This window comes from Alligator sinensis, unplaced genomic scaffold (assembly GCF_000455745.1).
Source record: "Alligator sinensis unplaced genomic scaffold, ASM45574v1 scaffold642_1, whole genome shotgun sequence".
In the NCBI taxonomy this organism is placed as follows: domain Eukaryota; kingdom Metazoa; phylum Chordata; order Crocodylia; family Alligatoridae; genus Alligator; species Alligator sinensis.
Window position 1 is genome coordinate 437686 of NW_005842289.1, and position 13417 is coordinate 451102.

The 13417-nt window shown below is 49.9% G+C and overlaps 1 long non-coding RNA gene across 1 annotated transcript; it reads right to left on the bottom strand.

The window, feature by feature from the left end:
- Positions 1-1926: 1926 nt before the first annotated feature.
- On the bottom strand, positions 1927-4903 carry LOC102377120. The gene is made up of 3 exons (XR_324378.3): positions 4388-4903; positions 3321-3425; positions 1927-1998 (listed from the first exon to the last, which is right to left on the bottom strand). It is a non-coding gene; the product is annotated as an uncharacterized LOC102377120 (long non-coding RNA).
- Positions 4904-13417: the final 8514 nt, after the last annotated feature.

The window sequence follows — 13417 nt, forward strand, 5'->3', positions numbered from 1 at the left end:
CTTTCCCTCTCCCTCCTTCTTCCCTCCCTCTTCTTTCTCCCTTCTCTCCCTCTTCCCTCTATGAAATTTTATTTATTGTCACCAGGTTTAGAATTTTTAGAAAACCTGGTATTTACCATAAAAAAGCAACGGTTATGATTATTAACTATATTAATATGCAGTGCATCCTGCCATATGCCCCCCACCCCAGTTCTGTTTTTTTGGCATGCCGGCGCTCCCGCACCTTAGAAGGTAGACACTGTGGATTTTTCAACAATCCAGCCAAAAAACGTTGCCTAGCCCTGACACAGACCGTGACAGAGCGTAACTCCCAGTTCCAAGGCCATGCTACCCCCTCCCAAAAGGAATACTTCCGGGGCAAAGGGAGGGACTTCTCGTGGCAAAGAGTAGGGGTTAGGGGGTGGGGCTTCCGGTCACAAGATGGCGACCAGGGGGTGGGGCAACTATCAAGGGGCGGGGCTACCCATGTGGCCCTCGACAGCTCACCAAAACACGTGAAGTAGCCCTCCAGCTGAAATAATTGCCCGCCCCTGTGCTATACTGACAAGGACTGACCTTTGCTCTCCCTGGCCCTGCGCTACTCTTGCTCTGTTTGCCGTTTGGCAGCCCCTAGGCTGTTGAGCATTGGCATGGAGGCACCTGGTCCCCCAATACTCCCCCCCATCAATGAATGACTGGTGATCAATAAACACCAACCCCATCAAAGCCTCCAGAGCCAGCAGTGCCATCAGTAAGACATCTTTACAGTGAATCCTACAGATATCACATACTCAAGAAATGGCCACTCTAAAGGAGACATTTTATGTTCATCCAGTGTGCACAGCATTTTTCCCCTGACAGAAGGGCAGCCTCTCCAGATTGTTTGATAAAGCTGTGTCCTTGTGCAGTTCTCTCCCGGGGACAGCTAGGCCATGCTGATAGTGAAGTTCTGCTGTCCCAGGAACTCATCTTAGGGTCACAGGTTGCCATTCCCCAGTTTGGTTCCTGTCCCCTAGTTCATAGTCCCTCCACCCCCATGTCTGTGGTGATGTGCACAGGTTGTATATAAACATGGCTTTCAGTGTTCAGGTACAAGCTCATCCAGCTGGACAGACTGGCACAAACACTAGCCTGGAGCTGACCTGTTTCACACATTTCTTTGTCTGCATTAATGGAACACCAGGTCATGCAAGGCTCCTAGCCAGGAGCACAGCCTGGTCTGCCCCTCATAACATGGGCATAGAGATAAAATACAACATGTTCAGCTTTGGGAAGTGTGTGTTGGGGAGGGTAGCAGGAAGGCTGCTAGTTTTCTGTAGACATTCTCCTCAAACCTCTGACAGTCCCTGTGGAAATGACTCTGAATCAGGGAAACAGATCCTGCACTGTGCTGGCTGCAACCCAGGGCTGTGTCCCTGAAAGCATGTGTATTTGGAAGAGATGTTCAAACACTTACACAGTAGGGTGCCTGGCAGATAGAAGAGCTAGACAAAGACCTACTCAAAGAGCAGGCTGGAATCCATGTTTTGCCTGCGATTTTATACAAAAGCTCCACTGAGAAGCACAAACACTTTGAATGTCCTAGAAACCCCAGGGGAGGGGCTCACTGGCCAGTGGCCTGCACTGAAATATAAAGTAATGGGCTGTGTCCTTGGTGAGGGAACCTGTTTTCACCTATTGCACATTATGAACACCAGCTGTATAGCTGTCAAGTTTTGTTGGTGGCTCCCACAGCACCTACCTATTGGGAGCTTCCTATTACATGAAAAGGCAGGAGACTGAATCCTTAACAAAACTTCTTTTTCCCCAAACTGTGCATTCATAACTTAAAATTTCATGAGTTTTCACAATCCCCAAGGAAATTAAAATAGCCAAGTGCAAAATGCCATCTCACATCAGGTTGCCTTTTGTAACATTGTCATTGCACAGTCACAGAAGAACATTTTCCTCCCTGGTTTCTCCCGTCGTTTTCCAGAAGGGCAGTTCCAGTGCCACTAGGATCAGTGCAGCTTCATGAGTCTGAAAATGGGAGGGTTGCTTTAGACTGACTGCCAGCCTGTTAGCCAATGTGTTATGTGATTCTACTCAGAGTGGCTCTAGCTGACACTGCTTAGAAATCTGACACATTTATGCCAGCACTTCCATCTATGGAAATAGATGTTGACAAGGATGTAAGCAAATATACAGTGTCTAGAAACTGAAGTTAGACAAACTCAGCCTTAAAATAAAATGTGAGGGTAGCTGTGAGCGTAACGGGGTGTGAGGAGAGGTAGTGGAATCTTTATAAAGTTAGTTAGTTTTCTAAAAGATGTGTGTGTGTGTCCAGGTCCTGAGAGAAAGTGTGTGTGTATTGCATGGTTGTGGTTATTCCATCTGGTCTTTGTTGTGCTTATCCCATCTCACCTGGAATCTCCCTTTCATTCACTTCCTTTGTGGACTATGGGAGAGTCACAAAATTATTAACACAATTTGAATGTCTCAACAAAGCTAGAACTGCTTTTTTTCATTATGTAGTGCATCTGTCCTTGGACCAGAGCATTTTCCTGGCAGAAACGGGCCACAAAGGGCCCTCACAGAGGCTACTGTCTTTGCCATCCTGAAGGGAGGCAGTGGAGCAAAGCATGCTCACTGCTAATAAAATCTTGGGGGTGGGGGTGTTAATCAATAAGACAGGAACATGTTGTTCTGAGCAAAGCAGATGATGGTCATTTATGACAGTTTATCATTTGGGCAAATATGACTGGATTTATAGGGGACAGCAGAAGTCCCCTTGTTGTCCCCCAACCATAGCCTTGCTGAATTTAAGTCATGTTGCAAACCACGGAGATAGCAGAATTCTAAAATAAGACACAAAATATTTATGAGGAAAATGAAGCAGCCTAAATAAAGCAGTGACAGCCGCTTCATTTTGGCCAAACATATACTCTTTGGATGACTCACATCACTTTAGGAAGGTCATTGTACAGGCAGCATACAGTGCCCTGATGGTGGAAGAGTTGTTGAGCTCAGGGCCTCTCAGCCAGTATTCCTGCAGCTGCATTGATGGTTGCCTCCAGCTAGAGTTTTGGGGTCTCCAAGTTATTTTATCTTCTCTACTTGTCTTTCCTATCAGATTATTCTCATAATATCCCCTTTTCCTTGTTCATGCTCCTTGGAGGATTTCCAAGTGGTAGAACCCTGCTGTGCTGCCATATCCATCCACCTGTTGCACTATTTCAAGCAGCCTAAACCTTCTTTGTCTAGATTTTCCCTCCTTGCCAGCAATGGAGACATACAGTCTGGAGGCCTCAGCTGAGTGGTTATTATTTATTTAGCACATAAAGTGCATGCTAGGAACTTACTGGGGCAGAAAAGACACCATCTTGGCCCTGGAGAGCTTGAAGTCTGCCAACAGATGTTACATCAGCCCAAGGGAGCTGGGAGGAGCAGGACTCACAGGAGGAACACTGTGGGGTGGGGAAAGGAGCAACGGAGAGATCAAGGACCAGCAGGCTGATAAAAAGAACATGGTGAAGGTAACATCTCCTAGGTCTCTGACACAGCACTGAAGCTCCTGATCCCATAGCATGGCAAGTGTAACAAGTAGGCCTTCCTGGGGCTGGTCAGATGTTAGCCTGCCCACCTGTTTCTGGGCTAACCGCCCACCTCTCTCTCTTGCCATGCCTTGTTGGAAAATTATTAGATATTACACTGGCAGGAAGCTGCCCATTTTTCCACCCCAATGCCGGAGGGCTCCATCTGCGGTTCTGTTCCTCCCCTATACTGCAGCCCAAGCCTCGCAGGTGTTCCCTCCAACTACCTAGCACTGGGACCCGAGCGCCGGAGTCTCACCGGAACTCTGACTCCCCACGATCGCTCCTGGTCCCAGCATCCTCACACTGGGTTTACTCTATCCACACACACACACAAAACAACATACACTGGGCTCCAACCCCTTCCACACCCTTGGGGCTCCAAGCCCTCCTCTGGGATCAGGGCTCCAAGTCCTTCCCCAAGCCCTCTCTGGGCAATCCCCTTATCCCTGGCCCTGGGAGCTTCCTTAATAGCTCCCCAATGCTCAGGGTCCCACCCCCCTGGACCTTCACACTGGCTCCTATATGCAGCCTGAGACCTCCACCGCAGAGTCTGGGCACCTCCACAGGTCCCTCCACCAACCTGGGCCCTGCCTCAGTGCTCTACTGTGAGCCTGGGCCCCCCTTGCTTGATCTCGCCACCAGGGATGTGGGGGCTGGGGTTATTAAGGCGCTCTGACCTGCCTTTCACCCAGGTGGTAACTGGCCTGGTATTTCCTGGGGGCTCCCACACCTCTGGGAGCCCCACCAGGCCACCCACTCCTGGCAGGGTACAGTTTTAAGTCATGCCCAGGACTGAGAGCCTCCTAGCCATCCCCATCAGCTCTTGCCCTTACCTCCTGGGTTGTTTCTGCTGCAGCTCAGCTAAGCAATGGTCTCACCTACTCTGGCAGCAGGCTCCCAAAATGGCTGCTGCCATCAGGCACCTGGCAGCTGCCCGACTGCCCTTAAAGTGGCAGGCAACAACAGTGCCCTACCACAGCAAGTAGCTCTATTAACTACCCTTCTCTCCATTAGTTTCTTCTCCCCCTCCTCTTTCCCCTCAACTCACAAACCAGAGACTCTTGCCAGCTGGGTGGAGCTCCTCTGGCCAGCAAGTATCCTATGCACCAAGCAGACTTCTCAGGAGGCAGTCAGATTATTCTTTGTATCCCACATATCTCTGCAGTTGCCAGGTAGCCTCCTGTTACAGCAAGAAGATTCACCAAGCAGTATCCATTTGGTTGGTGGATGGTATGTCAACACGCCCTATTCCATTAAGGGAGTTTCTACAGTAAGGTAAGAGGCTAAGCGTATTGGCAGACATTAGCTGCACTGCGTATGGTTCAACATGGGAGGTCTCATAATGGCACTGTTTGGCACCAGAACTTAGTAGAACAGATGTATTGATAGAGATCTATTTAATCCTACAGGGATAAACTGAATGCTAAGATGCTTAACAATTATCATCCAGAAACACACATGCTGTTTTTGGAAAAGGTGAAAGAAATGGTCATTTAATCCAGCCTGGCACTGATGATATCCCGAGTGGGTTTCACTTGGTTCTGGACTTTCTTTCTGGATGACACTGAATAATCTCCAGGTGGCTTAAGACAAGGGCCAGTTGATGATTTTACTCACACTGGGTCACTCAATTACTTTAGCAAAGAGAATTACTTTGGCCAGTTGTTCCAGCAGGATTATTTTTATCATGATAGTTTCGTAACATGTATTCTCACACACAGGCAAAACCACCATTTTCCCAGTTCTACCACGATTTGTCCACCAGGTGCCACTTAGGTTCGCTGACAAATCCATGCAACTTCTGTTGCAATGCGGCCATTACACACCAGGTGGAAAGGATCAAAATTGTTATGGATCAGGCAGTTCAAGAATCAGGTTAATTTCAGTCCAACTGTTGGACTGAAACCTTTTCCAGTTAGTACATTTCCTGTTGGCACACAACGTTGGGGCACTGACGGGACTTTGAGGGGCATTCATGGGAGCATCAAGGTCCCAGAAGGAGACAAGACCCTCCCCCGCACTGGTTCAGGGCACTGTTGGGGGAAGCTCACAGCACTGGGGCACTCAGGGGACTTTGTGGGGTGCCTACTCAGGGGACTACCAAGGTCCCAGCAGGAGACAAGACCCTCATTCCCCCCCCAACCAGTTCAGGGCACTGTTGGGGGAAGCTCACAGCACTAGGGCACCCAGGGGACTTTGGAAGGTGCCCACCCAGGGGACCAACAAGGTCTCAGCAGGAGACAAGACCCTCCTCTCCCCACTCCCCATGCTTCTCATCCCCAGCCCTAGCCCCAGCCCAAAGCATTTGTCTGCACTTCTTGTCTGGCCTCCGCACTTTCAATCAGTCCTTTGTAAACCCACAAACTGCTGATCCACCCATGTTGCCCTCCCCTACCCACAACTCTTGAAATCCTCTCTTGAAATGCACCATTGCACCAGCACCAAAGGGTGTTCAGATTTGCAGCACACACAACTGTACAGTACCAAACCTTTTATTTACAGAATTTTAAGTTACAACAAACAAACATACAAACAAACAAACAAACAACAATGGTCACTAAATAATCAACCACAAAACAATAGTCACACATTCAATAACGAGATCATTGTTTTCACTTCTGTCAAAAGTAGAATGTGGAAATTGTGACAATGCCTCCTGAGTAGTACTGTGCTGCTGCTTTCTGTGAAAGAAAGGAAGAACGAAAGGAATTTTGCTTTCTTCTTATGCAAAATTATTGCATAATTGAGATTTCCACAATTCTTTAATATTAAATTCCTACCTAATCAATCACTGTCCTAATTGATAGTATTGTACTTTTAAGACTTGAAAAGTACCCCACAATCAGGAAACTTACCTATGTCCTCTGCCTCTTGGTATTGGTCCCAAAACAGAGGCTCTTAGTCAGGAGATTTGAACTCGTGCAGTGCTGTCAAGGGGTGGACAGTGTGGGACCACGTACACAGTGGGAGTATTGACTATAACCATTGTGGGTGATGTCAGCTTTATCACTCTTTGAATGATTACCAGTGGAGGAGTGGGTGACCATGTCTGTGGCAGTGGCAAATGCATTCTGTTCATGAGATGGCTTGGGTGAATGTGGTGTTGGAGGAAGTTTGACCAAATTGTCCACCCTGCGCTCCTACCTGTGTTGGAAGCCATGGCATGGCTGGGTGGTTCTGTGGGTGGGCTGCTGCTTGTTCGGTTCTTGTTTTCCATGGTGTTATTATGCAGGCTTTATGATAATTTATGCATGGTGTCCTGCTCTGCCTTTCTCAAGGGATAACAGCTAGTGATCAGTGACTTTTCCTTAAAGACCTGTGAGGTGAGAAATGCTCTGATTCAAAGGCACAAAAGGTCCATGGAATACTTTGTCAAAAGGCCCCAAGGTGGCTGTCACCCTCAGTAACACCCATGCTTGTGATGCCAGTTAAGGGGGCCCTCCCTGGTTCCCCTATCCAGCCTGAGATTACGTGCCCCTACAGTGCTCCCACAGTTATTGTCTGGGTCCGTGAACATGTATCCTCTCTAACAAGGACAGTGCAACCCAGGGTCTACTCTCCTCTTAGTGATTCACTAGTGATTTATTGATTCACTAATTTTTTGCCAAGTGCCTCTTTGAAAGCAAAAAAAAAAAACGGTTCTTTCAGCACTAGATGACCTTTTTCCCTCACTGAGTTAGGGTGTCCCATGTGGTCCCTACAATGTTGGCTGCTTGACCAGCTGCCCTCATGGCAGCGCAGGCCGCGCATGGCCCTGCACGCTTTGCCACCCTTCAACAATGCTTTTCTGGGCCCCAGATGCCTGACAGTGGACTATGCCCAGCACTGCACACTCTTTAATAGTCTGCAAATTCAGGGATCCCTGGGTTTCCCTCCAAGCTATAGGTGAGGGCTGGGCAAGCCAGCCTTTCATGTTTCCTCAAAGAAACACTCTACCTTTGTTCACCTGGTCCCCAAGGTCCTCCTAGCATCCATCCCAGCTTTCTCTGCAAGCATCCAAAGTTGCTTTGCCCAGGAGCCAACAATTTCTTTCTGTCTTCGAATTAGGGGCTCCCCTGGCCACCCCAACAGTTCCCCAAGTGATAGAAGGCAAAGGTAGGCCCCCCCCAAAGGGTGCACCCTGCCATGGCTGGCTAGCAAATCATTGCCAAGCCTAGTCCCTGGGTCTTTCTTGCCTTCTCCCCTTCCCCCCCGCCTCTTTGACAGCACTGACCCTGCACGGCCATGCATGCTTTGCCACCCCACGGCACTGCCAAGGGCTAGCCAAGGGGGGTTGCACCCCACGGGCTTCACGCCTTGTCTGTCATCCCTGCTTGGGTGCTAGTTTCAGGGTGTCCCTGGTGTTTCCCTAGGCAGTTCCCGCATTGGCATAAGAGCTCCCCTTGACACTAAGCCCCAAGGAGTCTTACTCTACTCCCGCCCCCCACCCCCCTGCCCCATGTTATACCTGTTTGGGGATTCCTTGGGTTTCCCAGTACTGGTTAAAGGATCTTTCTTTCTATTTCAAAAATAATTGCAATTGCTGATATCATAGACGAAAGAAAAGGAGAGAGATTAATTCTTTATGAATCTTTAAATTTTGATGATTTATTCACCATAAGTTACATAAAAAGCAGTCGTTACAAGATTTTCAAAGTAAACAAGTTCAGCTAATTGAAGACAGGGCAGGGGCAGGCGGGGAAAACACTGGGAAAACCCTCAGCAGGTTTGGCCCTGAGCCCCAAACATGTGAGAACGCCCTATTAATCATAGGGGAGGAAGCAAACAAGTGCATCCAGAATGGGGCGCGTTCCATTCACTCCACTGTAGCGTGCACTGCAGAGGGGTCCTTGCAGGGCCAGGGGTGACTCTGCAGAGGGTCTACAGACAAGAGAGGAGGGAGCAGCTTGTAAGGGTAATGAAAAGGTGAATACAGTCGCACATACTTCTCTGTTAAAAACATCTGTAGAATACTCTTTAGATCTTGACAAATATGATCTTTCCACGTTGTCTGCCACTCACAAGAATATCGACCTTATTATTTCTTCTGAAGTTTTCTCCTAAGTACCTCAGAAGACATACCAGGACTGAAAACTTAGAAAGTCCCCAACTTTGTCACCCAGACAAACAAGTCTAAAATCACAAATGTGTTCATTGGCGTTATGATTAGAGTTCAACTGGATTTTAATTAGAGCTGTTAATTCAGTTTAATTACAGTGTAATTAGTTATTAATTTTGTTTAATTAGAGTATAATCAGAATTATTAATTGAATGTACAATTATTCCCCTAAGTACCTCAGAAGACACACCAACCCTGAAAACGTAGAAAGTCCCCACTTATACTACACCCCCGCCCCTGCCTCACATCCCCACCCCACAAGGACCACATATCCAAAGCTTTCCCAGGAGGAACAGCTGGAGGGCCGCTTCATGAATTTTGGTGAGCTGTCAAGGGCGGCATGGGCAGCCCCGCCCCTTGACAGTTGCCCCACCCCCTGGTCACCATCCTGTGGCTGGAAGCCTCGCCCCCTAAGCCCTACCCTTTGCCACTGGAAGTCCCCACCTTTGCCCCTGGAAGTACATCCTGTCGGTTTGGTGTATGACTTCTTTGTGCTTCTTGCTTGATCTCATGACGCGCCCCAGTGACACTGCCCACAGACTGGCAAACTTCGAGTTCCTTGATCCATTCTGTGCATTTGCTCAGGCTCTTCATGATGTGATTGGTTCTGACATCGGCAGCCCCGTTGGTCTTCCTAATTTTCCTCGGGAGTGGGGTAGCAAGGAGAACTGGAAAATCAAACAGATGTGAGTGAACAATAACCATTCTTTGAAAGGTACAACTTTTGCTGTGTTGTGCAACATAACTTTTGCACCATTGCTGAACGTCTGCATTGCGAGTATCTGCATCCCTCGAGGGGATCCGAGAGTGCCACCTCAAATTAAGGAGAGAGTGCAACCTCAAACTGAGGAGGCTGACAGCTCCTGTTAGCATGCTCTGAATTTTGACAAATGACCTTACCTGTGGCACTTTACCCCACTGCCCAAATCACCCTGGCACTTTACACCCATCACCCAACACATCCTACACAACACCCTCCAAAGTCATGAATGTAAAGATGACAGCTAGGGAACATACCTTGTGTGGAAGTGCAGGTCCCAGGTCTCTCCTGGTGCTTGGAGCCCACACAAGATGTGTCACCGCATGCACCACTGATCCAAACTCGAGTTGCTGACAGCAGCGCCTGTGGCACTAGTGGAACTGCCCAGTGGAGAGGATGCCCTGGTGCTAGTGGTTGTGGATGTCTGTCATTCCAACACATCTGTAAGAGATCATGTGTAATCAAGGTTGACTGCTTACACTTTGAGGAGCAGTCTTCCCCTTACTGACTTCTAGGACCTGACAGCTTGACTCAGTGACCACTTAATAACGGTGTGCACCCCTCATTTCCCATGCGACACCTTGATGTAAATATAGAGAAAGAGGGAGGCTCCTTGGTCTAAGGCACCATTAGCTCTTATCCAAGCGATGTTCCTCAAGGCTCTGCCTCCCCTTGCCCCACGTTGTTGGACCAACCCGATATTATCGGTTCTTTTCAGGTCATTTGTCCTAGGAACACTCAGTGTTCCTGCCCCCACAAATTGGTGTGCCTTTGGCATGGCCTAATAGCCTGGTTACAACTCAACCCACTGGGCCCTTAGGTGAAACAGCGAAAATAAGAAAGCCCAAAGGGACACCCTTATCCAAGGGTTCCTTGGGAATCTTCCCCTCCCATTGTGACTGACCCACGATTTTGCTGTCTTCTTCTCTTCAGCAGGGTGGTGAAGACCTCCCGATGTCCTGCCTGTCAGCCAGCAAACCTTCGTCTCTTGTTCACTGGACTCTGGGAAGTAAAGAGACTCCTCTGAGTCTCATGGTGGAGGAAAAGCCACTGCTTTCCTCAGCAGTCCCCTCCTGGGGCAAGTTTAGGTGGGAGCTGGCTTCTCAGAAGCCATGCTCCCGTCTCCACGTTTTCCCATTCCCAGCTGGGATGGGGCACATCTTTATGACATGTTCAGCTTCATGCCAGCCCAGCTGGAGGTGGCATGAGCTAATAAAGCATGCCAGCCGTGGTGCTGGGGCTTCCCCAGACCATGCTGCTGGCGTTTCACCCGGTGAGTACTTGTGTTGAGGGAAGCCCTGTTCCTTCTGTCCCCATGCTCCGGGGTGAGCAGGGGTCTTCGGGGTCTTCGTTCGCATCTTGGGTTTCAGAGGGGTGGGTCGCGCTGCCACAATTTCCGTAAGTTGATGCATGTATTTATAGTCATGAATGATGCGTTCCCCCAGAGGCTAGGGGGGCATGGTGACCGCTCACAGGCGGCAGCAGCAGTGTTGGCAGCAGGGGTGTGGAAGCAGCAAGCAGAGACCACCCACAGGCAGCTGCAGTGATGGTGGTGGCAAGGGCAGGCCGAGTGGCAACTGCTCTCAAGCAGCCGCGGCAGTGTTGGCAGCGACGGGGGGTGGGGAGCGGGGACCACCCACAGCCACTGTCCGTGCTGTTGGTAGAGGCGAGCGGCAAGTGAGGTCTGCCTGCAGCCACCGGCAGGCCCCTCCGGAGCGAGTGGGCCCCTCAGAGAAGCGAGGGGCGTCTTTGGCAGCAGCCAATCTTAGGGGAGGTTGTGCCCCCCTGGCCCTCCCCCTCCCCCCATGTATTGCCTATGTTTATAGTTGACTTTATGCTTGATGGGTGTGCCCAAGAGCTGTGCCCTGGTGACATCCCTACGGAACTTGGCATGCAGGGACCTTGCCTTCACACAGCACTGATTGGGTGTTTTCTTCTGGCCACGGTATGCCATTCTGCTGGAGACATCACAGTATATGTGCCAGTTCACTTTTGGGTTGATCACAAATTGGCGAAGCACCTCTGATTGCATCAGTACACGCATGAGGCTCTTAACTTCTTGGATGATCCATGCAATTCTAGTCTTCTTTGCTACTATCTGCTTGGTCTTCTCATGTTCTTTAGCCATGTCTACTCCATGAGTGTATCCCCAAGTGTTCTAGGGCATCAATTTATAGAGTTCTGAATGACCTATCCTTGGAAAGGTCACCCCCAGCAAAGCAGTACATTTTGCCCAGAGAAGTAGTAAAATTTGAAGCCAAACCCAGATGTTGATCAAGGTTAATTTTGGGGCACTCTGCTTGCTCTGTGCAAACACTGAGAGTATAGGCTTGATTTCTCAGTGCAAGGTGGAAAGAAAAATTAGCACTCCAATATGCTAAAGGGGTGAAGCCCCTGGGGTGGACCATCCTTGTTAAGCACATTGTGCTGGGTATGTAGTGACGATGGCTGGCAAAGGGTGCAGGGCCAGCGCTGCCATGGGCAGCTTCCCTTCCCTTTCAAGACTTGGCTTGGCAATGGTTTGGTGGCAATGTTTTGGTGGCCAGCCAGAGCGGGGTGCACCCGTTGGGGTACCTACCTGTGGCATCCATGACTTGGGGAACTGTTGGGGTGTCCAGGGGAGCCCCATCTCCGAAGACTTAAAGAAATTGTTGACTGCTGGGAAAGTGACTTTGGATGCTTGCAGCAATGACCCTCGTCCAGAGAAAGGCAGGGTGCATGCTAGGGGGAAAAGGTGAGGTGTTGCTTTGGGGAAATGTGAAAGGCTGGTTAGCCAGCCCTCACCTGCAGCTTGGAGGGGAACCCAGGGACCCCTGAATTCTCAAACCATTACAGAGTGTGCGGTGCTGGGCACTGCCCACTGTCAAGTGTCCAGGGTGCAGAAAAGCAGAGTGCTGCCAAGGGAAAAGCTCAGGGAAGGCGGTTTCCTGCCAAAACCATGTGCAGACTTGTAGGAGCACCACGAGGGAGGGGGGCAAATGTAGCTTGGTCTGTGGCATCAAATAGGCATGGGAAGTGGCGTCATTCCTGGGGCAGGCTGGGTTGAGATAGTTCTGCCCAGAGAGATGAGAAGACAGTACCATGGTTCTCTACTGTGCTTGGTGTCAGGAAGGGCTGTCCTGGCAATGTGGGAACTGCCTGGGTGACCAGTGGGGTCACCCTAAAACCAGCATCCCAGTAAGGCTGATGGACAATGTGCCATGCTCCTGGTGTGCACCTCTGTTGGAAAGCCCGATGGGCAAGGTGCCAAGGGGTGGCAAAGGGTGCAGGGGCAACACTGGCATGGGTAGCTTCCCTATCACCCAGCAATGCTGGCAACCCCACTAACACCCAAAGTCTGTGAGGGAGCAAGAGTGCCTTGCTCGGATAGAACCTCATTTTGTGGCTTTAGAATAGATGCTGTCAAAAAGGGGGGTGGGGGGGTAGTGGGGAAGGCAAGAAGGACCCAAGGATCAGGCTTGACAGTGGTTTGCTGGCCAGCCATGGCAGGATGCACTCCTTGGGCTGCCTACCTGTGGCATCCATGACTTGGGGAACCGTTGGGGTGGCCAGGGGAGCCCCTAATTCAAAGACCAAAATAAATTTTTGGCTGCTGGGTGAAGGGAATTTGGATGCTTGCAGGAAAACATGAAAGGCTGGCTTGGCCAGCCATCACCTGCAGCTAGGAGGGGACCACAGGGACCTTTAAATTTGCAGATCATGAATGAATGTGTAACGCTGGGGAGGAGGGGAAGAAAAGCAGAGTGCTGAGAATGGAAAACCCTGGGCTTCCCAGCAAAAACCTGTGCAGACTTGCAGGATCACCCCGCAGGGGGCCCAAATAGTCACGGGGAGTGGGGTCATTTCTGGGTCGACACAGTTGTGCCTGGGAGAGATCAGGAGACAGCACCAGTTCGCTGGGTTGATCTGTGTCAAGAGGGAGATTCATAGATGATTCATAGATTCATAGATGCTAGGGTCGGAAGGGACCTCAATAGATCATTGAGTCCGACCCCCTGCATAGGC